The sequence below is a fragment of the Dromiciops gliroides genome, chromosome 1, assembly GCF_019393635.1.
Source record: "Dromiciops gliroides isolate mDroGli1 chromosome 1, mDroGli1.pri, whole genome shotgun sequence".
Classification (NCBI taxonomy): Eukaryota; Metazoa; Chordata; class Mammalia; order Microbiotheria; family Microbiotheriidae; genus Dromiciops; species Dromiciops gliroides.
This window is the reverse complement of record NC_057861.1, coordinates 688,073,392-688,097,443: the sequence shown is the minus strand read 5'-3', so window position 1 is coordinate 688,097,443 and position 24,052 is coordinate 688,073,392. Positions and strand designations below refer to the sequence as shown.

General features: G+C 42.1%; 1 protein-coding gene across 2 annotated transcripts in view; it reads left to right on the top strand.

Annotated features, from left to right (window-relative positions):
* The first annotated feature begins 3,391 nt into the window (after positions 1-3,391).
* Positions 3,392-24,052, top strand: part of GRB10 (growth factor receptor bound protein 10) — a 278,346-nt gene continuing 257,685 nt past the window's right edge. The window contains exon 1 of one of the 2 annotated variants that reach the window (XM_043971116.1): positions 3,392-3,970. The gene's annotated coding sequence lies outside the window, so the exon portion shown is untranslated. The remainder of the gene's footprint in view (positions 3,971-24,052) is intronic. The other variant, XM_043971134.1, reaches the window with a different exon arrangement.

The following is a 24,052-nucleotide window of genomic DNA, read 5'->3' as shown; positions in this document are numbered from 1 at the left end:
CATGAGTAATATTTCAAACCCAGAATTTTTTAGGCCTCTATATTTTGGCTCTTACTATCTCACAGAACATAGCTTGGACATGTTTAGGTTGCTGGTTGGAAGCTTTAACATTGCTCTAGAATTGAAGGATGGAGAGCTAGAGAGATATCAAACCTTAAATTATTGCAAAGCTTCTTGTCCTCTATGTTTGAAACTCATAGTCATTAGTGCTGGAAGGGGCCTCAGAAGTCATCATCTAGTACAGCGGTGTCAAACTCAAACAGAAACAGACGCTGCATACTGACTTAGAAAATCACAAAAGTAACATTATCTATGTTGTATTATATTTTTATTTATTTTGTTAAATATTTCCCAATTACATTTTAATCTGGTTCTGGCCCAAGTTTTGCTTCAACTGCCTCTAGGTCCTTAGTGTTACAACTTTGATCTTGTTCACCTTGCCCCCTACCTGGCTCCCCCCCCCCATTCTACAGATGAAGAAAAGGACATTCAGAGAAGTAACCTGATTCTCCCAGTCACACAGCTAGTCAGTGTCAAAGCTAGCACTTAAGGTCAACTGGTATTCCTTTTTTAATCTTTCTGCCTAATTTTATCAGGGAAGCTAGGTGGTACAGTGGGTAGAGTGCTAGGCCTGGAATCTGGAAGACCTGAGTTCACATTTGGCCCAGAGGCTAGCATTTACTAGCTGTGGGACCCTGGGCAAGTCACTTAACCCTTCCTGCCTCAGTCTCTTTATCTGTAAAATATGGGGCAGAAGGAAATGGCAAACCACTGTAGTAGCTTTGCTAAAAAAAAAACAAAACAAAACCACCAAATAGGGTCACAAAGAGTTGGACACAACTAAAATGAACAAAAAACAACCAGCTTTATCCCTTTGTCTTCAAACTACAGACCTCAGTGTCACTATGAAGAAAGCCATCAACACATCCCAATTGCTAGCATCCAAGGATCCCTTCCCATCAACACCACCCTTCCCTCCCAAGGCTTCCAACAGTGTACCTTTCCGGATGCACTGCACCGTACATCGAATCCTTAAGGCAGAAGGGTTCAGGGATCTGATTCCAAGGCCCTAGCTTCCCATCCAAGGGCATTTCTATTCATGTCAGAGCTATGTGTGAGTACGGAAAGGAAGTTTGTTTTACCATCTGCCAGTGTTAGGGGAGTGTTAGTCTAGCTAACTTCCAACAGCAGTGAGAGGAAACCAAAGTCAGTCTAAGTATATGCAAGCCAACAAATATGCAATTTAGCTTTAGAGTCTGTCCCCAACTTGTGAACACTTAACTTAGGAAAAGGCCGATTTATACACGACTCTTACCAGAGTCAAGTCAAAAGAGACCAAGAAGAATCCAAGTGAGTTCCCCCCTTCGTCACCCCTCTCAAAATTTAAAAAACCTAGGTGAGTTGTTGACCTAGAGAGGTACCTTCTCTTGTCCAGGTAGAATCTCATAATATTGTTGTAAGGGTGTGGTTGAAACCACTCTATTTTGGCTCTGGTGTCTTGACTAGGTTAGAACACTTTCTGATTGATACAATTGGAACTAAGTGTGAACAGAGCCTGTACAATGTCTTTGTGTGAAAGGCTAGAGCCATGTCCCATACAATTTGTATAAAAGAAAATGAAGCTGGGGAAGGGATTCTGAGCATCTGAATTCAAGAGGTGGGGATGGAGCCTAGCATTTCCAGTATATCTTTGAGGAAGAAGGGGAGGACTGAGCTGTGGCAGAGAATATGGAGCAGAGTTATTAGTGAGAGAAATCCCCAGAAAAGGCCAGCCTTTTCCCCTCATGTCTAGCCACAGACACTACAATATAATCTGGTATTTCATTACCCAAGTGTTCCCAGTAAACTGAATTTTGACTCCATCACAGAGGCCTGAAGTTAGCTCAAGACAGATATAACCGTAAGGTGGGGCAGAGATCCAACATCCACCTAGGTGTCAGGAATTTCCTAACTGGGGACTCAGAACAACTTTGACTTAACTCAGAACTTTGTTTAAAAAAAAAATCTAACTCTGTAAAGTGGAAAAGGAAGGAACCAAGCCGACTTTAGGGCCCTAGATTTTAAATGAGCTAATAATAATGGTAATAGAGGTGTTAAAATATTTTAAAACTGTAATGGTCCAAACTTCCCTTTTTTACAGATAACTCAGCACATTTTCAAGGGGGCAAATGCTCCTCTAGTGATGGGACTATAAAGACAAAAAAAGAGAAGTCCCCACCCTTAAGTAATTTATTTTCAACTGGAAAGTGAGACCTAGAATGAATAAATAGTAGTCTAGTGAGCTTAGAGGAGTGGTAGATTTGGAATCAGAATTAGATTTATGGCATTGGCCCTTTTGGCAGTCCAGTGAGATTCCTTCTCAGAATGGTGGTTTTTTGTTTTAAATTCATAATTGAAGGAAATGCTACATTTCGGGGAGAGATGAACAAAAATAAAGATGTATTTTTTTCCCCATTCTAGTTAATGGACCTCTTGAAATTGATCCCAGGTTAAGAATCCCTGATCTCTAGAATTCCTTCGATCTGTAAAAGCTGTGTCCTCGTGATCCTAAGAGACTTGCCCAAGGTCAGACCGAATTGTGAACAGGGCAGCCTTTTCTCATAGCAGACATAGCCTCCCCTTTGGGTACAGTTTAGTCCCTGACTCAGGTACAGTCCGGGTTAAATAGGCTTTTTATAGACTCACCTGGGATCTTAAGCAGTGCGTATAATCCTGCGTTTATGAGAGGACAGTTCCAATTAACCGATTTACAAAGTTTTGGAAAACAAAGTTTGTTAACTGGGGACGACCCATATTTTGCCTCTGTGCTCACATGCTCGGGCCCTGCCTCTCTCAGGCTTGTAAGAGGGAGCTGCTTCTCTCTCCAAATTTGGGTTCTTGGGAGAAAAGAGATGGTAGAAAAATCTGGTTATTTTTTAACCTTTCAACAGATGTCTCTTTCTGTGCCTGATCTGTGACTCTTGCACATAGTATACAGAGAGAGCTAGCTACCTAGACATGAAAAAAAGCGCCCAAACAAAAAGCCACTGGTGGAAAGGTGAAAAGGACCAGACGTCCCCTCTGCTTTTGGGGCCCTCCTCATCTCTACCCAGACAGATCTCCGGGGCTCCAGACAGCAGCGGCGGCTGCAGGGAGCCCACTACACTTCCCTGGGAGCCTGACCACCGTAGCAACAGCAGCAACAGCAGCAAGCAAGCAAGCAAGCAAGCAGCAGCAGCAGCGGCAGGAGGAGGAGGAGGTGGCGGAGAAGGAGTTGGAAGAGGAGGAGGGGAAGGAGGGACGGGGAGGGAGGGGGCGGAGGAGAAGAAGGCGGGGCCGGCCGGGTTTAAAGCCCATTAAAGGGGGTGGGGGAAGTGAGGGAGCCCGGGAAGGGGGTGATAGATCTTGGGCTGGAGAGTCAGCTGAGCCTCTCGCAGTGAGAGCCCCAGAGCCCGATCCTCGGAGGAGGAGGAGGAGGAGGAGGAGCAGAATCACAGGCGGCGACGGCGGCGGCGGTAGCGGCAGTGGCGGCGGCGGCAGCAGCAGCAGCAGCAGCGGCAGCCGCCCTATCCCCAGGAGCTCCAGAGGCGGGAGGAGGAGAGATAGAGAAAGAGGGAGAAGGAGAGAGAGAAGGAGAGGGGGAGGCTCCGGCGGCGGCCGCGGCGATTGCGAAGGCGAAGCCACAGAAGTTTTCTTGAAAATCCTTTTGCGGCCGACTACGTGCACGGACGTGCGAGTCTTCTGCGGACAGACTGGGCAACTAAGGGAGTGCGGAGTCCTGCCTTCCCGCTCCGAAAGTGCCAGCCTCGCCCCCTCCCCCTTTCCCCCCTCTTTTTCCTGCCTCGAATTGGTGCAGCTAGCCACCCGACCCTCGAGCGAAAGCTCCGGTCAGGGGGACCGCCAGAGCCAGCTGTGAGCGGGGAGGGGGCCCAGGGGCGACCCCGAGGAGGAAGAGGAGGGAGGCAGCAGCAAACGGCACCACCAGCAGCAGGTAGGCATGCACGCATGCATGTAGGCATGCACACCCTAGAGATCGAGCCGGAGTTCCTAGCGGCTTCCCGGCCCGTCGGGTAGACCCGCCTTCCTCGACCTCACCCCGCTCACCAGCTTGCAGAAGTTTTTTGGGCGGTGATAGAGGAGGGAAGTGGAGAGACCACAGGAGGTTGACCGCCTGGAGAGGCGATTGTCAAAGCTCCCTGGGGTCCCCCTAGGACCCGCCGGTCCTTTTCCTTGCTGAGTTGGGGTGCTGGTGGTGGTGGTGGTGGTGGTGGTGGTGGTGGTGGTGTGTGTGTGTGTGTGTGGGTGTGTGTGTGTGGGAACGAATACGGGAAAAGTTGTTTTCTGCGCCCCCTTCCGTCTCAGCCTGGCCCCGGGCCCGGCCCGGCCCGGAGCTGGCAGAAGCCGCCCGGGGAAGGCGGCCACCCTTTGCGCCTCCCGCTTGTCCGCGGAGCCAGCACGGGCGCGGGGGGCGGGGAGAGGAGCGTGGAGCCGCCCCCCCCCTCCCCACCTTGACCAAGCAAGGAGTACGGGGTGCAGCTGGGGGCTGCTCCCCCAGATGCGGGTGGGGTGCCCGCCGCTCCACAGCACCCCCGGAGCCACAATCGGGGCAAACTTGGTCCGCTGGCCCGGCTGGGCAGCGAGTTGGCCGAGGTATGGCCCGCTCGCCCGCTAGCCTGTCGGCCGACTTTCCCCTGCCGCGCCGCTCACTACTCCTCTCTTGACCCCTTGGGGGAAGTGTTGAGCCTGCTCACATTCTTCTACAGGCATGTCAGAAGTGAGGCACCCCTCTTTTCCCCCAAGTGAAAGGGGGAAAAGAAGAAAAAAGCAGATGGACGGGATGGGGGTGGGGGTTAGATTTGCCAGGCTGGGAGGCACTGGGAGCTATGGAGAAAGGAAGAGTGAGGGCGGGTGCCATTGGGGTGTAATTGTTCTCTTCCCTCCCCTTCTTTTCGCCACCCGGGAACCAGGATTACAGTCCCTGGTCAACACTCCACTGGAATGGGGGGTGGGGGTGGGGAAGGAAGTGGCATCTATGCATCTGTATTTATTGTCTCGACTGCTGTCTATTCCGTACAGAGTGCGTCTGTGTATTACATATATGTGAGTTTATATGTATGCATGGGAGAGGGGGGAGGGAAAAGGGTGACATTCTTGCATCTGTATTTTCCTGACCGCTGTGTATTCTGAACCGTGTGCTTGTGTATTACACGCATGTTTGCATGGGGTGGGGGGGATGAAATGGACGTGTGTGTTAGTATTTAATTGAGTTCTTGGAAGGAAACTCAAAAAGTTGAGAACCCTCAGTCCCCCTCTTCCCTTCCCCCTCTCGCCACCCCCCTCCCGCCAATCTTCCCAGGACAGCTTTTCAAGAAGTTTAATTGCTCTTACAGCCCGAGCAGGTAAGATACAAAGATGTGGCTCGGTTACTCTTTTAAGTGCCAACAGTGGGAGCAGGATCAGAGTGTGACTGTTTTCGAGAAGGAAATTTCTGATGCAATTCAGTGCCTTCGGTAATTGAGTCTCCAAACCCCCTGCCTGCCTTTCTCTCTCTCTCTCTCTCTCTCTCTCTCTCTCTCTCTCTCTCTCTCTCTCTCTCTCTCTCTCTCTCTCTCTCTCTCTCTCTCTCTCTCTCTGTGTCACTCTGTCTCTGTGTCTCTGTGTCTCTGTCTGCTGAAGGCTGCTGTAACTCGCCGGCAAGTATGCAAATGGTAACTAGATTTTGAGAGGGAGAAGTGGCTGACCGAACTTTTTTTTAAAATTTAAACTTTGAGGAGCTACAAGTGACTTTTATACCATCAAGATTTGTTAGAGATTTAAGAATACCGAAGTTTAGCAATAAATAATGAGTACTTCCCCCTACGATGTATCTTTTAAGTCTTATTTTTATTACAAACCTAGTTCCAAACCTTTTGTAAGAGGTGCCAAACAGTCCTTCCCCCCCCCCCCAAAAAAAAAACTCTTGGCAAAAAGATATATTGCAAATAAACGTGTAGTAGAACCCCCGCCTTCTCTTTATTGCTGTTTTAAAACTGCCTGAAACTTCGGCTCTGAAAGTGCTGATTCAGCAGTTGGGAGCTCTACTTTATGTCTGCAGTGGTACTCTTTAAAATGTTTTGATTTGTTGTACTAGGAACATATGTTGTTAGTATGGCAACAAAACTCTGAGCCTGGCATTGCCATGTAAGGGATTAAAAAAATTTTTTTGCAACCTTCATTTGAGTAAAAGTCACCCGCTCACCTTCCAAATGGGAAAAATAAGGGAGTTTTGCATCTGGTAAGAAGTAGTGGAAATTGTGGCCAGTGAAAATGTGTGTGTGTGTTTTTAAAAAATCGTTCTTCAAGGGAAGTGCTGTGTGTGTGTGTGTGTGTGTGTGATTGTTAAGAGTAAGCCTCTAAAAGTAAATTTAAATCTTTACAGCAGTGATTTTAGAGGGCTAGGTTTTGTTATTTCCCCCGTTAAAATAAATAAATTAAAAAAAAAACTGGGGGCATATTGGACTTGCTGTCCCAGTTGTACTTTGAGTACTTGAAAGAGAAGGGTAACCAGGCTAATCCCAGGATTATAGGGGGTGAATTATAAGGACAGGTTGAGAGAGAGGGGGAGAAAAAAGCCCCCAGCAAACTAAACATAGGAAGATGAGTAACACTGAATAGGGAAACAAAATTTCTCTGAAACACCAAATTACAGAGTCAGAATATAGTGAGGCATGATGATAGAACTAAATCATTTAGAAGCTGGAAGGAGGCAACACAATTTTTTTTTTTAAATGAAGCCCAACCAGGAGACTTCATATTGATGCTCAAGCAGGCCCTGAATATTTACAACCTATAGAAACCATATCCTGACTTGAACAAAGAAGTCCATTGTACTTTCCCCTTCATCTTAGACCTGTAAAATTCTTAGTTTGCATAACTGATAAAGTGTATTTGCTGATTTCAAAGTTGGCATAATTAAAGAACAACCCACTTCCTGTATATTCTGTCCAACTCTAGCTGCAGGGGGAAAAAGAGAGTGCTTGGGAGAATGCATTTTAATTTCTTTTGGAGTCTGTTTAAGTTGCCAGTTTGCTAGGAACCTTCCCATCTGTCTGCAGAAAACTTGGGCTCTATTTTCATGCCCCCTCAGAATGAAGTTTGCATACTTGCATGCTCGCCTGTTCACTGAATAATCCAGATATATCTCTTTTGCAGCCTGTTAGAGCAACATGCAATCTCATCTTCTTATGAGAAGTAAATATTTGCATCATTCCTTCAAGTAATCAGCATTAAGTTCAGATGTTTATTTAAATCAACTTCCCTGACAAGTATACTGAGGTTGCATTTTTAAATTTCTTACAACTTGTTGGCCTTTCTTTTTTATAGCTGGAGCTAAAAAATTAGCCTCCGAGAGGCTTAATGGACAAAGGAGCTGTGCAGTGAGACCCTTTTGACAAGATTTTTGCATAATTTATTGGCTGGTGGTGCAATATTTAACACTTGGTACTTTGAGCCTAACCCTGCATGTTAATAGGCTTATACCAGAAATGAGTGAACTTCTCTTGATTCACTGAAGCATTTACTTATTTGTCTTTGAGTTGAAAGCCCTGGTTAGTATCCAGTCTGATTTAAATCTCATAGCTGATTTTACTTGTGCAACATTTCTGAACCAAACACATAAGGTAACCCAAATCATTGGGTTTTCCTCAGTTTTATTTTTTTGAGTACATTGCTTATTTCAATCACTGTGACATACTGGATAGAAGGACAGCCCTTAAATCTACTGGTAGGGAGGAGGGGAGTCAAACTTTCTTTCCCTTATTATTGGGTGAAGTCGTAAGAATGGCTGGTTTGAAAATGGTACTTTTCTCCTCTCTCTCTCTCTCTCTCTCTCTCTCTCTCTCTCTCTCTCTCTCTCTCTCTCTCTCTCTCTCTCTCTCTCCCTTTCCTTCCCCCTCTCCTTCTTTGCCCCTTCTTCCCTGTCTCCCCCTCCTCTCTCTTTTCTTTTTCATCTGTCTGTCTGTCTCCCTCCTGATGTTGTCACAAATTGAAAGGGGCAAGTATGTAGTTTATGAGGATTTTACTTATATGTACCATATAAGGCTACTCCCCCCTTTTTTCTGCTTCCTTGGAATGTATTAAGAGTTTAAACTTCCTATGCCCCTATTAATCAGTTCAGTGCTGTTCATGAAAGGGAGGAAAATTGAGATGGAAACTCTCTCCTTGTCCCCGAATGGCAATCCTGAGCCCCTCTTGTTTAAGGAAAATTGTATTAGTTTGTTGAAACAGAAGACAGACTGCCCCAATTTTAAAACTGTTTACATTTGCATAGGGAGGGGGAAAATGGACCATAAATAAAATCTAGACATCTTCCTTTTACAGCAGCAACCTTCCGGGATGGGTACTTTGACTTCTTAACCTAGAAGATAGAGCTGAAATTAGTTATTTTGTTATTGGGCCACTTTGACACCAAAGGGAGCCAGCTTGATCATTTCAAATTTAACAGATGCAAGCCTCCTTCATTTTTCTCTTTTGGAAGGTAACGGAGTGACTCGACTCAAGTGTAGTGTGAAGGATAAAAATCCCTTACATGGCTGTGTCAGCCCCAGAATTTTGTTGCTGTTCTAACAACAGAGTATGCTGGAACCCATTGGTAATAAGGTTCGTTTCTTGTACAGAAATGAGTTGTCTAATGCACTGAGGGTGAAATGTCCCCTGGAATATACAATTATACACAGTAATAGCCTTTGGGGTGTATCCATTAATCCATTATTGTGCTTCACACCAACATTATGACGTATTAGGGTGCTTCCATCAGTAGTTATTCTGGGCACCTTTCACTGTTATGATGGTCCTCGGGGTGGAGGTAGAGGTGTAGACAATCGCCTGGAATGTGAATCTGCAATACTTAAAATTAGGCTGTGAACATAAATACAACATAAATTCAGAAATGACTGTTATTTCTGATTTGAAGAATTGTATCTGCCATTTGGGGGGTTTGTTTTGTTGTTATTGTTGTTGGTGGTATTGGTTTTGGGGGGTGTGTGCGTGTGTGTTGTTTTTTTTTGCTGTGGTCAAGGGCCCCACATAGTCAACTGAGTTCTGGATGCAGCATTGATTAGAAGAAAAGGAGAGAGCGTGCTCTTTGAAAACAAACAAATTTGAGCAAAACCTATTTCTTATACAAGTGTGTGTACAGTTTAATCTACTCTGAAAAGTCCATCTTATACTGTGTCATTTTTTTATTCACCAAAAAAGATCTCACCAAAAGCTCTGATGCTTTTCAAATTCTCTGCTCTTCTAATGGCATCTTGTTGTTAGCAAACCTCTGAGTTTCTGTGTTGGCCTTACATTTTGGTGTTGCCTTAGAATAATTATCATTACCCAACCTTACCAGTCAATGAGATGTAAGTAACTATCTCACCCCGCCACCCCTGCCACTCCCACCCCTGTGGTATGATAGATGTGTTTGACTTAGCTCATTGTTCCCCATGCCTCCTTCTTTTCCTGCAACAGGAAACATTCCTAGCTAAAACATGGATAGAAACCAGCATCATAGATCCCAAGAGCTAGAAGGGACAGGAGAAGCCTGAAGTACAACTCCTTCATTTAACAGATAAGGAAACCTGGGCCCAGGGGGATCAGATGACTTGCCCCAGGACATAGCGGGTAGTAAGCAGCAGAGACAGGATTGGAACTGAGGTTTTCTGACTGCTGAGCTGGTGTTCTATCCTCTGTACCAAACTAAACATCCCCCACAACCAACATACCTGACATTTTAGAAAATCCTCCCGGGGTGGGATGCTTTTTGTTTTAGTCGTGTAGCAATATATATTTTTTCATAATTTGGCCAATAAGTTTGTGGATTTTTAGTGCTCCTTAAGATTTGATCAGATGAGGGGGCAGCTAGGTGGCGCAGTGGATAAAGCACCGGCCCTGGATTCAGGAGTTCCTCAGTTCAAATCTGGCCTCAGACACTTGATACTTACTGGCTGTGTGACCTTGGGCAAGTCACTTAACCCCCATTGCCCCGCCAAAAAAAAAAAAAAAAAAGATTTGATCAGATGAAATTACCTGGAAGGCTCTCTGCCAGTTTTAAAGCACTATATAAAAGCTAACTTATTATTTATCCAATCTGAGTAGTTGGACAAAAATAGGAGAGTGATCTTTATTTTTGAGTGATGACATTACACCATACTGCTCAGAGGTGTCCTCTTTGAGCCTGTCTCTTTTGGAAGATTTTAGGGGCTCTGTCCTTTTCCTGTCTCCCCCAAGCATAGGGTGTAATCTCTGATTTGTTCTGATGCCACAGAAATATTTCTGATTGACTTGGATTTTCTCTTGGGATTTGTAAACTGGAAATGAACTTTCTCTATCCCCACCCTGGTTTTTTTTTAAACATGCACTTTCAAGAACACTCCTTTGGATATATAAAATATAAATTCTGGCATATTTGTCCTTAGATCCAGGAAGATCTTGTTTTTAAACGCTACCTCTCAACACCTACAGGCTGTGTAACCTTGGATATGTCACTTAAAATCTCAGTGCTCTCAGCCAACTCTCTTCAAAGGTGCCTACCTCCATTAGGGAACTTCTTTATCGGGGAGTTGCCTAGAACAGTAAAATTACAGAAACCCGAGTTCCTATATTGCTATTTGTTAAAACGTTTGTTGAATTATTTTGTAGGCAGACCTAATGCTGTATTTCAGTTTTTTAGATTTTAAGATGTGGAGACTTGGAATTGAATCTATTGATTGTTTCTTTAATATGGTCTAATTATGTGTTTAATCTTAGCAGTTGACAGTTTAAGATGTTGCTTTTATTCTCTTAAAAGTTCAAAGGCACCACTTGTTTCCCTCCCTTCCTGCCCCCCTTTTATTTTTAAATTATAATTTTTTAATGTACAAAGCATCCTCAGATGGATCTGTGATCTCCACCAGTTTAGATCCCAACCTCTCCATGGCATAAAATGTAAATTAACAATAACAGTATTCTGAGGTTTTCCCTGAATCCTATACATATGTTATCCCTTTTGTTCCTCACAACAAACCTACAGGATAGGTACTCTTATTACCCCCCATTTTATAGATGGGGAAGCTGAAAATGAAAGAGGTTGTCACCCTTGTCCACAATGACATGGTTAGTGTCTTGAGGCAGTATTTGAACTCGGATAATAAAAATAATAGAGGCAGGTAGGTGGCTTAGTGGATAGAGCCCTGGGTCTGGAGTCAGGAAGACCTGAGTTAAAATTCAAACTCAGACCCATATTAGCTGTGTGACTCTGGTTGAGTCATTTAACCTCTGTTTGCCTTAGTTTGCTGAAGAGAGAAATGACAGTTTCCTTGACAAGTAATGGACAGTAATAGCATGCTATAGTGCATGGGGTCGTGAAGAGTCGGGAATGATTGAACAGCAATAATAATAATGAATGATAAATAGCTAACATTTCTATAACACTCTGTGACATACAATGTACCAAGCATCTTACAATTATTATCTAATTTGATCCTTATAACAGCCCTGGGAGGTAGGCGCCATTATTATCCTTATTTTATAGCTGGGAAAACTGAGGCAGAAAGAAGTTAAGTGACTTGCTAAGGGTCACACAGCTGGTAAGGATCCAAGACAGAATTCAAATACAGGTCTTCCTGACTCCAGGCCTGGCACTTGCCCCATTGTGCACCCCCAGGTCCAGTGCTCTATCCATTTTTCCATCTAGCCTTCTTTGGGACAGTGAGACATTCTATGTGAAAAAAGAATTGAGTTGCTATTGGTTAAGCCTTGGCCTTCCCTTTCAGATGTTTTCATTTCTTCTTTTCTTCTTCCACACTTCTTTCTCTCTGTAAGATAAGGGCACTATCTAGATCATGCCCAGAACCTGAGTTTCCATCCAGGGATCTGGATTTGTTGTGGCCTTGGTGCCACTGTTCTGTGCTTCTAATTGATAAGAGTTGACGATCCAAATGGAATTGTAGTAATACTGTTCTACCTTGATTAACAAATCTCAGCAGACAAAGCTCCTTTTTAACCAGGTTGGCCTGGAAGAGAAGAGGAGGAAGTAACTGAGGAGGAAGATGCAGTTGGAGCAATAGAGGTGTGGTCTCAGGTACCTCTTGCTGGTGGGCCAGGATTTGGACCAGGCTGATGGAGAGGGTCAATTTCTTGAATAAGCCTCAGGTAGGGCCTTGGGGCCTTTTGTAAATGGCTGTTTTTCACCTGTAAAATGAGGGGACTGAACTAAGTAAACCTTGATATCATGACCTAGGACTTGGTGGCTTTTATTGTGTGTCATTTGGTGTACTTTTATTGTGTATCATTTTGCATGAAAAAAAGCATTTCAGTTCAGCACTGCTGTAAACAAGAATGGACTCCTTTCAAGGAGGATTGTCCCTATTTCCTCTTTATGGTCCTTTCGGCAGATGAAATCCCTCACTCTTGTCTTATCTAACAGATTTTTCATATTCTCCCATAACGAGGAAAAGCCTCAGGTTCCTTTGGTTGAAACTACCTTTCTGGGGCTGGGATTACAAGTGTGATTCTAGCTAGAGGCCTAGGTTGAAATCCGGAGAAGTGAACCTTGGGAATCTCTCTGAAAATGGGTTTTAGGCTACCTATAGGTCTTGAATCCTATAGAAAACAGATTAGTGCAATGCCTGTTTCAAAAGCCCTTCAGACAAAAGCTATTGTTATTGTAACTCTTTACAAGCCAATTGGAATGTTTAGGATTTGGCTATTGGGGCTGTCAATTTTTGAGAAAACTGAGGAAAGAGTTAATATGGAGTATTTGGGAGAAACTGAGGAGATGACAGAGGATGAGGAACAACTGCTTTCTTGGGAGAACTGTTGTAACTGTTACTTTTATGAAGAAACATAAAGATAATTTTATGAGGAGTGAATCTGGAGAGAAAGAATGTTAAGGATGATTGAGAAAAGTGGAAGGAACTATTCCTGTCACTTGTAGAAAAAAAAAAACCAAAACTAGAGGAGGCAGAGAGAAAGAGGATGGAGATATTGTTTTTCTCTCTGAAATTATTGTAACCTTTACCTTTGGAAGAGACTTGATCTGTTATCCCGACCTGAGTTTAATAAATATGGTTTGAGTCTGTTTTCAGAAGTCAGTTGCTGTTATATAGATTTGAATAAATGGCTGTGATTGTTTTCACAGCTAAAATCTTATAAATAATTATATATTATTATTATTGATTTCACTGTTAATAATATATTTAGTAACTTTAATATTTAATCCTGGGAAGTTATAGAGATTTAATGTATGTAGAGATGAGTAACTACCATGATAAAGGCCATTTCTTCAGTTTATTAAATTAATAATATGATGAGCTAGAGGTGGGGGCTCTGAGTTTAGTTGATTTCTGGAATTTCTGGAATTTTATTAATTCTGAAACATCTAGCTACATTTCTAGATTACTCTAGAACTCAGGATGATGAGATTACATATGGAGAAGAGTCAAATAACAGGTTGAGGGGTAATCCACATTATTAGTGAGTATGATTATTCTTGCCCCTAACTTGTTAGATTAGATTCTTTCCTGTTTCCAGTTTTTTGGTGACCTTGAAGGATACTGGATTGGAATGAAAATTGGGGCCTAGCAGTAGCATTCTAATCACCATCCACTTTTCTATTTCTTCAGAACCAACCCATTTCCTTGAGGTTCTTGACCACAGGACAGTCTAAATCTGAACCCAAGGAGGTTCGCTAAGAACTGGACTGGTCCTCTTGACTACAAGGTGTTGAAAGCTATTCAGATTCTTGATAGCTCCAGACAGTAATGCTTCTTTTTGTTTATGTTAGCTGTAGGATTGTATTGTGTAACCATTTAAAGCTCTTTATTTGTTTAATATTATGTAATGACTATAACTTTACCCAGATAAACCAGTGACCAGGACTCTGATAAGTATTAGACATTATCGGCTTGGTGGACATTGTTGGGAGAGAAGGGGGTTGGGCCAGGGGAGAAAAATCCTGTGTGGCAAGATAATCATTAAACTGTTTTGTGCCAAAATGTTATGTGTCATGAAGCATTCATCTTCGGTTTTGTGAGGGCTTATTTTAGAGAAGGCCATGTGATAGTTATGTAGAGCACTAGACCTGTAGTCTGAAGACCCTGGGGTTCAAAATCTTGTCTGTGTCTTTGGTTAGCTGTGCAAAAGTGGACAAGTTACTTCCCTTTGGAGCTGCAGATTCCTGAGCTATGTAAAGTAAAAAAAAAGTATTGTACTTAGCTGGCTTTTAAGGCCTCTTTCAGCTCTAAATATAGGGTTTTGGAAAAGTCATAGTAAAGATTTAAGTTTTAATAGTTTGACCTGGACTAGAATTTTTGGAACACCCTATAGATTATCTTGTTTGTTTCCAGCCCTAGGAGGGAAAAAGAGCTTAGTAGAAAACATTTTAGATCATTTTAAAGCTTAGTGAAAACATTTAAAATATAAAAAATTTCAATAATAATTATCCTTGCTGTAATGAACTTGATTTCCATATCCTTTCACAGTCTGCACAGAGTGGAGATGACAAATCAGACTGATCACTAATTTTGAGGTTGGTTTCAGGAATTTCTAGTTAAATTCCTTTTTGAGAGAGTTGAACAATTTTTTTGTATACAAACACCGAGGACATCTTTGCCTTCACCCTTCAGAAAAACAAATAATCAAATCACCTGTTTTACAAGTTTATTGTTCCTTTGATCAACTGCCATTTGTCTAGTCAATTGCAGGAATCCCTGCCAGCATTTTGATATAGACTTGTCTGAGACAGCCAGACACACAGGTAGCTATTGTCTGGGAAAACAGTCATCTGCATTACTAGGCACCATCTTAGGAGAGCTGGAATGAATTAAAGGCTTTGTGTGCATTTTTTTTTTCCTTAAACTACTGAAATATAGTGAAATGATGAGGGCAATTTTGTACATAATGGAGGCAGCAGAAACAAAAAAACTGGAAAAAAAAACAAAACAAAAAAAAATGAGGTTAAGCCTGGAGACTTAGCTAAGAGTATGTACAATGAATGGATCTGCGCTCTTGAGTCTGCATTCCCAATAATTTGCAATTTAGTCTCCCACGAACATTGATATTACTTCTCATCCCTTTCACTCTATAGACTCACTCATCCTCCTCACCATCAGTGTCTTGTATATTGTTTTGAGAAGGTCTTAGGGTTACTACTGCTCTCTTAGGAATAAATACTGTGTTTCTTGCAGGGGGAGAAGAGAAAAGATGGGTTGTGGAAAGAACACTAGGTTTGAAGTTGGGAGATCTGGGTTCAAATCAAGACTATACTGTTTAAGACCTCTGTGACCTTGGGCAAGTCAACTCACTTGACCTTTGTAAACCTCAGTTTTCTTTGCCACATAATGAAGGAGTTGGCCTGTATAGTTAGAATGACCAAGAAGCTTGGCCTTAGAGAAGAGTTGAGAAAATAGACCTCCCCTTCTTTGCAGAGGTAGACTATAACACATATTCCCAGACTTAATATGTTGGTTGGTTTTGTTAAATTGCCACCCCCCCTTTCTAATTCTCCTAGGTGTTAACAAAGAATGGCTTATAGAGTAGAGGATGTGGTGGGGGCGGGGAGGAAGGAATATAGTTGGAAACAAAGGTGATATAAAAACAAAATGCATCAATAAAAATTTTTAAATAAAGGAGTTTGATTGCATATGGTCTCCCAAGTTCCTTTCCAGATTGATATCCTGTGTTTCCTTGAGGTTTTTTTCCTTTCCTCTTTGACAGCCTTCCATGCAGCCCCACCCACTACTGTTCTTTTGCCAGGTTTCTGAAGCTGTTCCATTGTTGCAAATATTTGACTATTTTCCTCTTTGTTAGTAAAAGTGGCAAATAGTTAACCCTGTGTTTGTTGTTGTTTTTCTTTTTCTTTTTTTAAAAACAAAACATGCCAAGCTCTGGAGAAATAACTGAAAAGAAAGAGAGGGTGACACACTGTCACTTAAGAGAAGTCTTGGTAATATTTATCAAATTTTCTGGGAATATCAGATTTGGTTCTTATATAACCCAGGGATATTTCTTCCACTCCAGAGCCTCCTGTTGATTTATAAAGTAAAATTTTCAGGAACTAACCTGAAAATTCTGATGAAAACAGTGGTTTAAATAAGATTAAACATATTCAGATGAACTAGATGAGTTAGCTACTTTTCAATGGGTTAAATCATTCAGTATTTATTGATAAATGTGGTCAAGTGAAGGCAAATAGAGAAGCTAGTGTGATAGAAAGGGAACACCTCAACATTGGGAGACTGGATTTCTACTCATGGCCAGATACCAGTTAACTTCATGATCAAGAGGAAGTCACTTAATGTAATCCTTCTGGGCCATGACTTCCCCGAATGTAAAATGAGGAGTTGTACAAAATGGTCTCCTTTCCAACATCCTGTAATGCAGACACTGTGTCCCAAAAATCTTAATGCAGTTTTAAGATTGAATAACTTCAGGAATATAAATGCCATAAATTTGTCCACCAAATCATTTGAAAGTTTAATTATTTAAATTCCTTTTATGCTTAGTTTTGTGAATGTTGCATAGGAAATTTTAAATTTTAACAAGACAAGTGAGTCCACCCTATAATGCATTTCATGGGCCACAATTACTAGATGACTCAGACCATTGGATTGGTTAGGAAGATCCCCTCTTACTTAGCTACCTTGGTCACCTGATCTGCCTCTGGGAGACTTTTTCTTGGGGCAGTATGTCAACACAGTTGTATATGCATCAAATGTCCATCTAAAGAATGCTGATTAAGGCTAGGACTATAAATTCTGTCCTTTCGGTCTCTGAGCAGCAGCTGATCAAAGTTTTTATAAAGTTAAAAAAGGTAATAAACATACCAATATTTAAAAAAAAATAATCTTTCCGTTTTTAAAAGGTTCGTATCATTTATATTTCTGAAGTTATTAATTCTTAAGCACTAAGACTTCGGGGATGTCGTGTGTATTTGAGACCAAAGTCAGTTTTGAATTGGGTTTGTCAACTATCATTCACATATATGGCAGATGGGCTGATAAGGATGAATTTGAGCACAGGAGTTGGAAAAACTAAATCCAATCTCTGTTTCTTTGACGCATGGGCAAGGCATTCTCACCTCTGAGTCTCTGATTCCTCATCTGTAAAATGAGAATAATAACAATAACAATAACAATAATAATACAAGTGTTCACGAAGTTGTGACGAAAGTCCTTTTACGCTGAGCGGTGCTCTGGAGAGGTGAACTGCTGTTAATTATCATTGTCTAATAATAACAGATTGGAGAACTGGCCTTCAAATCAGAAAGATCTGGGTTCCAGTCTTGTTACTGACATGTTGCTTTGTGACCCTGGACAAGTCATTTAATCTGGCAGTGAGGGCTCTAGGCAACCTCTTTAACCCTAAATTACAGAACATCGGTAAAGGGAGTTTCTTTACCAGGAGTCCTCCCATGTACCAAAGAAATCACCTACTTGGTACAAAACAAAACCCAAACGTGTGAGGGGGAGGAAGAGGAGGAGGAGGATGTTGTAAGGAAGAAAATAATGAAACATCACCAGCGGTCCTTCCTGTTCTATAAATTCTAGATCTGTTTGAAAGACTTTGCTTTGGTTGGGTCCTGGAGCTGCTTTGCGCTGAGCCTCTTACTGCCTGGGATGTCTATTCTTCATGCAGTCCTCCTGTCCCTTTGCTGGAAGAGAGCTCACCATCATTTATTGCAACTGATTTGTCTCACAAATCTCTTTTTCTTGTCCCCAAGAGCACAGTGCTAGGCCAGAGTATTTTAATTGGGTACCAAATCACTTGGCTCCTTGGATTAGATTATTGTGGGAACAAAGCCAAGGTGGGATCCTTGGGTGGATAAATTAGATTGGCCCAGTGCCATTACTAATAAATTTTTAGAGGTGGAAAAGACCTTAGAGATTACCTTAGAACAACCTTTTAATTTTGCTAATGAGTAAACTGAGGGTTTGAGAACATGTAGAAGAGCTGAGATTCCCCAGGTCTGACCATGTCTCTCCTCAGACCCCACCCCTTAGTAAACTCTAGTGGTTCCCCATTACCCTGAGGATTGAATACAAAGTTCTCTGTTTGACAGTTACAGCTTTTCACCCCCTGGCCCCTTCCTACCTTCACAACTTTCATACATGTTATTCCTCTTAGCTCTTTCTTTCTGATCCATCCAGACTAGCCTTCTTGTTGCTTCTTGCACATGGTCCTCCATTTCAGTGTCTCTGCATGGCCTAGGCATTACTCTATGCCTTTTTTTTTTTTAGTGAGGCAATTGGGGTTAAGTGACTTGCCCAGGGTCACACAGCTAGTAAGTGTTAAGTGTCTGAGGCCGGATTTGAACCCAGGTATTCCTGATTTCAGGGCCGGTGCTCTATCCACTGTGCCACCTAGCTGCCCCCATTACTCTATGCTTTTAAAATTCTCCTTCCTCAGGCACTTAACCCTCATTGCCCCACCAAAAGAAAGAAAGAAAGAAAGAAAAAAAAGAAGAGCGTTGAAGCCAAGGAAGAACCTACAGTTTTATCATGAGAATTTGAGTCCTGTCGAACTGTAAATTAGAATCTATTAAAAAGCTGAACTGGTTGATCATTGGATCAGATTTGATTCAGGAAAGTTCTGTAATTATAGAGTGAAAAACTTGCTATTTAGTGGCTCATAGGAATTTCAGTCACAAGTTGCTGCTGTGGAATTGGATCTCTGTGTTCCCTCTTTGAACACTTTCTTAGTAGATTTGGGTAGGATGATTTTGGATAGTACTTGTGTATGAGAAGACCAGTCTTTTTTTTTTTTCTGCTCCCTGATTGATCCTCGCTTAAATAAGTAGTTATACAGATACAAAAGGCAACATGGTAGATTGTTATTTTAGGAAATGATAGGTTTTTTCAGTTGGAAGGAAGGAAATTACCTAGTCCAATTCCTTACTCAATGCAGGAATCACATACTTTGTAGAATCTTAGAAGTCATTTACCATGAGAATAGGAAGGGCCCAAGATCCTTTTGCCTTCTCATTGTACAAATGGAGAAACTGAGGACTATAGAAGTGAAGTGACTTGGCTAAAGTCATACAACTAAGGAATAGCAGACACTGGACAAGAACTCAGGACTCTTCTGAAGGTGAAAGAATATTGGACTTTTACTGCTCTTTGTCCTTGATGGGTGGTCTTCCAGCCTCTACTAGGAGCTTCTAGCACTTCTAGGAATGAGCTCATAGAAGGCAATGCATTTCATTTTTGAACAACTGTAAATTGTATAAAGTTCTTCCTTAATGTTGAGCTTATGTTTTATCACTTTTACTTCTAGGTCAAAAAAAGTAGAGAAAAATTTTTGTTCTTTACATGTTGCATAGTAACCTTTCAGATTGTCAAATATAACTGTCATCTTTCTTCTGAATCTTTTCTCTGGGTTTAAAATGTCCAGTTCTGTCAGTGGTCCTTCACTGATATCCTGTTTGACTCTTTCCTACCTTTCCGGTCTTCTTACTCTCATTCCCCTCCATGGATTCTTCATTTCAGCTCCATAGGCCTTGTTACTGTTCCTCACTGGCCAGGACAGTCCATCTTCTCTGTGCTTTTTCACTCTGCCCCAGTGCCTGGAATGTATTCTCTCCTCACCCCTACCTCCTGGTTTCCTGGGCTTCCTCCAATAGTCTGATTCAAATCCCACCTTTTGCAGGAGGCATTTCCTGGTCCTTCCCACTGATGGTGCCTTTCCTCTGAGGTTACTTCCCATTACACTAGTAGGTTAATAATTGTTTGCATGTTGTCTCTCCCTATTAGAAAGTGAACCCCTCCAGGGCCTAGCAAGAACAGGGTTTTTGCTTTCCTCTGTATCACCAACACTTAGTACAGTGCTTGGCCCTGTAATAAGCACATATTTAATAAAGCTGCTTATTGACTGCCAGAGTTCTAGATGACTCACCACTTTTTTTTGGATTGGCTAATTGGGAAAAGAAGTTCTAGAACCTATTTAGTTAAAAACAAACATCGTAATTTCTCTCTTTAATCTACCCATTGGCCCAAAGCATTTGGGGTGGGGGCAGTCATAGTGACATAGAGGACGGATGACTAAGATTTAATACTTCTGAGAGAGGGGACAATCAGCTGGTGCCAATATAAGGGTTATAGGGGAGGTGAGCCCTACAAGAAGAGAGCTACAAGTGATGGGACCCTAGGGCTGGGGCCTGTGGGAGTAGTTATACTTCATGGTGTCATAAATTGATTTCAAGTGAGATGCAGGTTGGTGAGGTTCCAGGAAGGCTTGGTGACCTTACAGAGGAAGAACCCCCCACCCCATCTCCAGTCACCATTTGCTAGTTTTAGCTCTGCAAAATGCATTATGATAAGTACAGCAGGAGACATATTAAGATATGCGTAACGGTGGACCTTCACTTAATCTTACTTAGAAGAAGAACCTGATGAGGTTTCAAAGCGGGATCCTGGCATTTGAACCCTGAAAGGGTTAGGGGAGGGAGGAGGGTGTTAGGTCTGTACTCGGAAGCTGAAGGTTCAAATCCTGCTCCTGTGATACCATGGGCAAGTCATTTAATATCTTAGCTTTTTTTTTTTAAATCTCTAAAATAAGAGGGTTGCACTAGATCATCCCTAATGTTCTTTTTAATTCTGAATCTGTGACTGTGATCTTTTTATACAGTTTACCTGTTGGGTAACCAGTTGGTGTCACCATTCCCCATCACTTTTCTTTTTTTTTTACCCCCCCATCACTTTTCAAACCCAGTGATGTTCTATGCTGCCAGTGGGCACTGTGGAAGTGTGATACTAATCTTTTTCAAATAGAACTGGCCTGCTTTCTGTTCTTGGTGCACACCCAGCCACCTTTGCCAAGGCTACCCTCCATAATAGGAATGTACAATTCTTTCTTCACTTTGACATCTTAGGATCCCTAATGCCCTTGAAACCTCAATCCAAGGGCCACATCCTCCATGAGGAATTTCTTGATGCCCCCTTAGCTACTTGTGTTTTCTCCCCTTACTCCCACCAGACCCTTCTGGAATTCCTACCTTGGGGCCCGTAATGTCCTGATTGGTGATTGCTTGTCTCATATGGCTCATTCTAATTAGCCAACCCCACTCACATCCATCTCTCAAATCATCATCAAATCAGTGCTGTCATTGATATGAAAAAAGGATTTTGTCCATTACTCTCCTGTGGCTTCACTTACCATTCTGGTGACTTTCCAAACGAAAACACTCCCTTGGTTACTGCTCTCTCCCTCTTGAGAATATAAGCTCCTTAGTGGCAGGAATTCTCTTTTGAATTTGTATACCCATCATTTAGCACTGTGATTGGCCCCTAGTTAGCACTTAGAATGTTTTCCCGAAATTCATATATGTATAAATGTTGTGACACATCTCCCTCTAATGCTCCCTGCCCACACAAACCAAGCTCTTTAAAACAATCCCTGTTTCATTTTTTTGGGTCTTCTGTAAAGAGGACCAGATTTCTCCTTCATTTTCCAAGACTCTTCCTCCCCATAACCAGTGGGTTCAGTAAAAAACTAGTTTTGCAGTGGACTTGCTACATTTTACTTTCTGTCAATTAACTGCCTCATTATTCAGAGGGGAGGGTGTGAGGGGGAAGAATATCCAGGACCTGGTCATTTAAATTCTAGTGTGAAAAACTGTCACCTTCTGCTGGGGGTTGGGGTGGGGATGGGCTTGTTAGCAGTTCCTGCCTGAGTCCTCTGGACTTCAGTGAGGTCTGGCAGAATGTGTAGAAACCATTTTGTGAGTGTGCTCTTTTTCTGTATTTAAACAGACTTGAGGGGGGCAGCTAGGTGGCACAGTGGATGGAGCACTGGCCCTGGATTCAGGAGGACCTGAGTTCAAATCTGGCCTCAGACACTTAACACTTACTAGCTGTGTGACCCTGGGCAAGTCACTTGACCCCAACTGCCTCACCAAAAAAAAAAAATACAAAAAATTTAAAAATAATAATAAACTGACTTAAAAAAAAGAAGTTGGCAAAGTTGTTAGAATGTACTCATTCAACTCTACCCCTCTGCCCCCCCAAATGAAAATTAATGATTATCTCTGGATGTTGGGGTGATTTCTGTTTTGACCCATCAAATTCATTGACCAAACATGGCATACTTACTCTTCCACTCAGTTTCTCTTCATGACCCTTCCCCATCTGTATTTCAAAACAAAACAAAAAATATTTACCCCCATATAGTTCTGTTGCTTCATCTATCCACCCACACATCCATCCATTTAGGATTCTCTAAGCAGAATATACTCTTTTTTTTTTTTTTTGGACAAGGTAGCTCAAGGGTTAAGTTAAAGGAACAAGAAGACAATTTGCCACCAGCTTCATTTATACTTCTGGGCAAAAGTCAAGGATCAGTTGTTGTTATTGGGCATTGAAATTGATGGTGACTCGGCTTTTGTAAAAAAGAAATGTCACTTGATTCATGTTCTCTTGAAGCAAGATTTCAGGTGCTTAAGGGAAAACATCAAGAAAACTTGGAAAGAGCTCTGGTAATCTGGAACTATTGTCTAGGAGTGTCTATTCTATCACATCCTAGTGTGTTGTGAAAAGAGAGCTGGGCTTTTATTTTAGGCATTAGTAAATTGCAAAGTGAACATTTTTGAGCTGTGTAACCCTAGGCAAGTCACAACCTCTTTAACTGGCAGTGTGAAGATTAAATGAGCTTCGTATATGTGGAGGCAACTGGGGTAGTAAGAGGAGCTCTGGGTTCTGAGTTCTTATCCCAGCTCAGCTTCTTTTTATCTGTGATGTTGGGAGTCACTTTCAGCAGCTGTAAATTGAATGGATCAGGACTTCGTAAATCCCTACCCTCTGACCTGCCACTTCTACTTCTAAATTATTATGTCTAGCTAGGTGGCTAGAGCACCAGGCCTGGAGTCAGGAAGTCCTGAGTTCCAATCCAACGTCAGAAACTTATTAGCTTAACTCTGCCTCAGTTTCCTCATCCATAAAATGGACTGGAGAAGGAAATGGCAAACCACTCCAGTATCTTTGCTAACGAAACGTCAAATGGGGTTGCTTGAAGAGTCTGACACAAGTGATTGAAAAAATCACTTGAAGAAAACAACAAAAGATTGTAGGCCTGCTGTGGTCAGGGATTATTTCTTTTCGCTAATAATTAACTTACCTGAGAATTATTTACCTAATAACCTCCTTTATGCATAATGCAGTTGAGAAGTAAGCAAGAAAAAGAACCTTGAACTTTCGTCTCCTAAAAGTTGAGCATGTGGAAGAACTCCTCCATCTACTCCTCCCTCAGAATCTAGTTGTGCTCACTTTAGACAGAATTACAAGATCGGTTATGCATTTTTCCCCCTGAATCTACAGCTGAGAAATGCTAGATGGTCCCATTGGAAGAGGGAGGGAGGTGTCTAGAGATAGGCATAGTAGTAGCCAGGGAATGACTATTGTAGCCAAGAGAAGCCAGGAACAGTAAGTAGATCCTGAAACTAAAAAGTACAAGCTAGGACCATTTTAGGAATGAAGGAAAAAGCATCTATTCCAAGTGCCGAATAGTGTGCTAATCACTGGGATAGAAATAAAAGTAATCAGGCAACAGTCCCTGGTCTCATTTAGTTTATATTCTATAAGGGCAACACAACTCTTTTTTTTTTTAATTTTTTTTAAATGTTTTTTTTACGGGGCAATGGGGGGTTAAGTGACTTGCCCAGGGTCACACAGCTAGTAAGTATCAAGTGTCTGAGGTCGGATTTGAACTCAGGTACTCCTGAATCCCGGGCCGGTGCTTTATCCACTGCGCCATCTAACCACCCTGGCAACACAACTCTTACTGGGGTGATGGTGAGGGAAAAGCATGGTCTTTTGGAAAAGAAAATGAGAGAGAATAGTGATTTGGAGTCTCAGGGTGATTGATGAACACGTCCTTATTAGGAATAGGAGGGTTGCTTGATTACTATTCTAAGAGCTCAGGTTGAGGAGCAGACAACTTTGCAAACCTTAGTGCACCCTGAGGACACTGCTGCAGTACTTTAGAATTCATATTAATGATAACGCCCTTGAATTAATCCAGAAAAGGATAATACATTTTATTTTTGTTTTGTTTTGTTTTTTTGAGGGGCAATGGGGGTTAA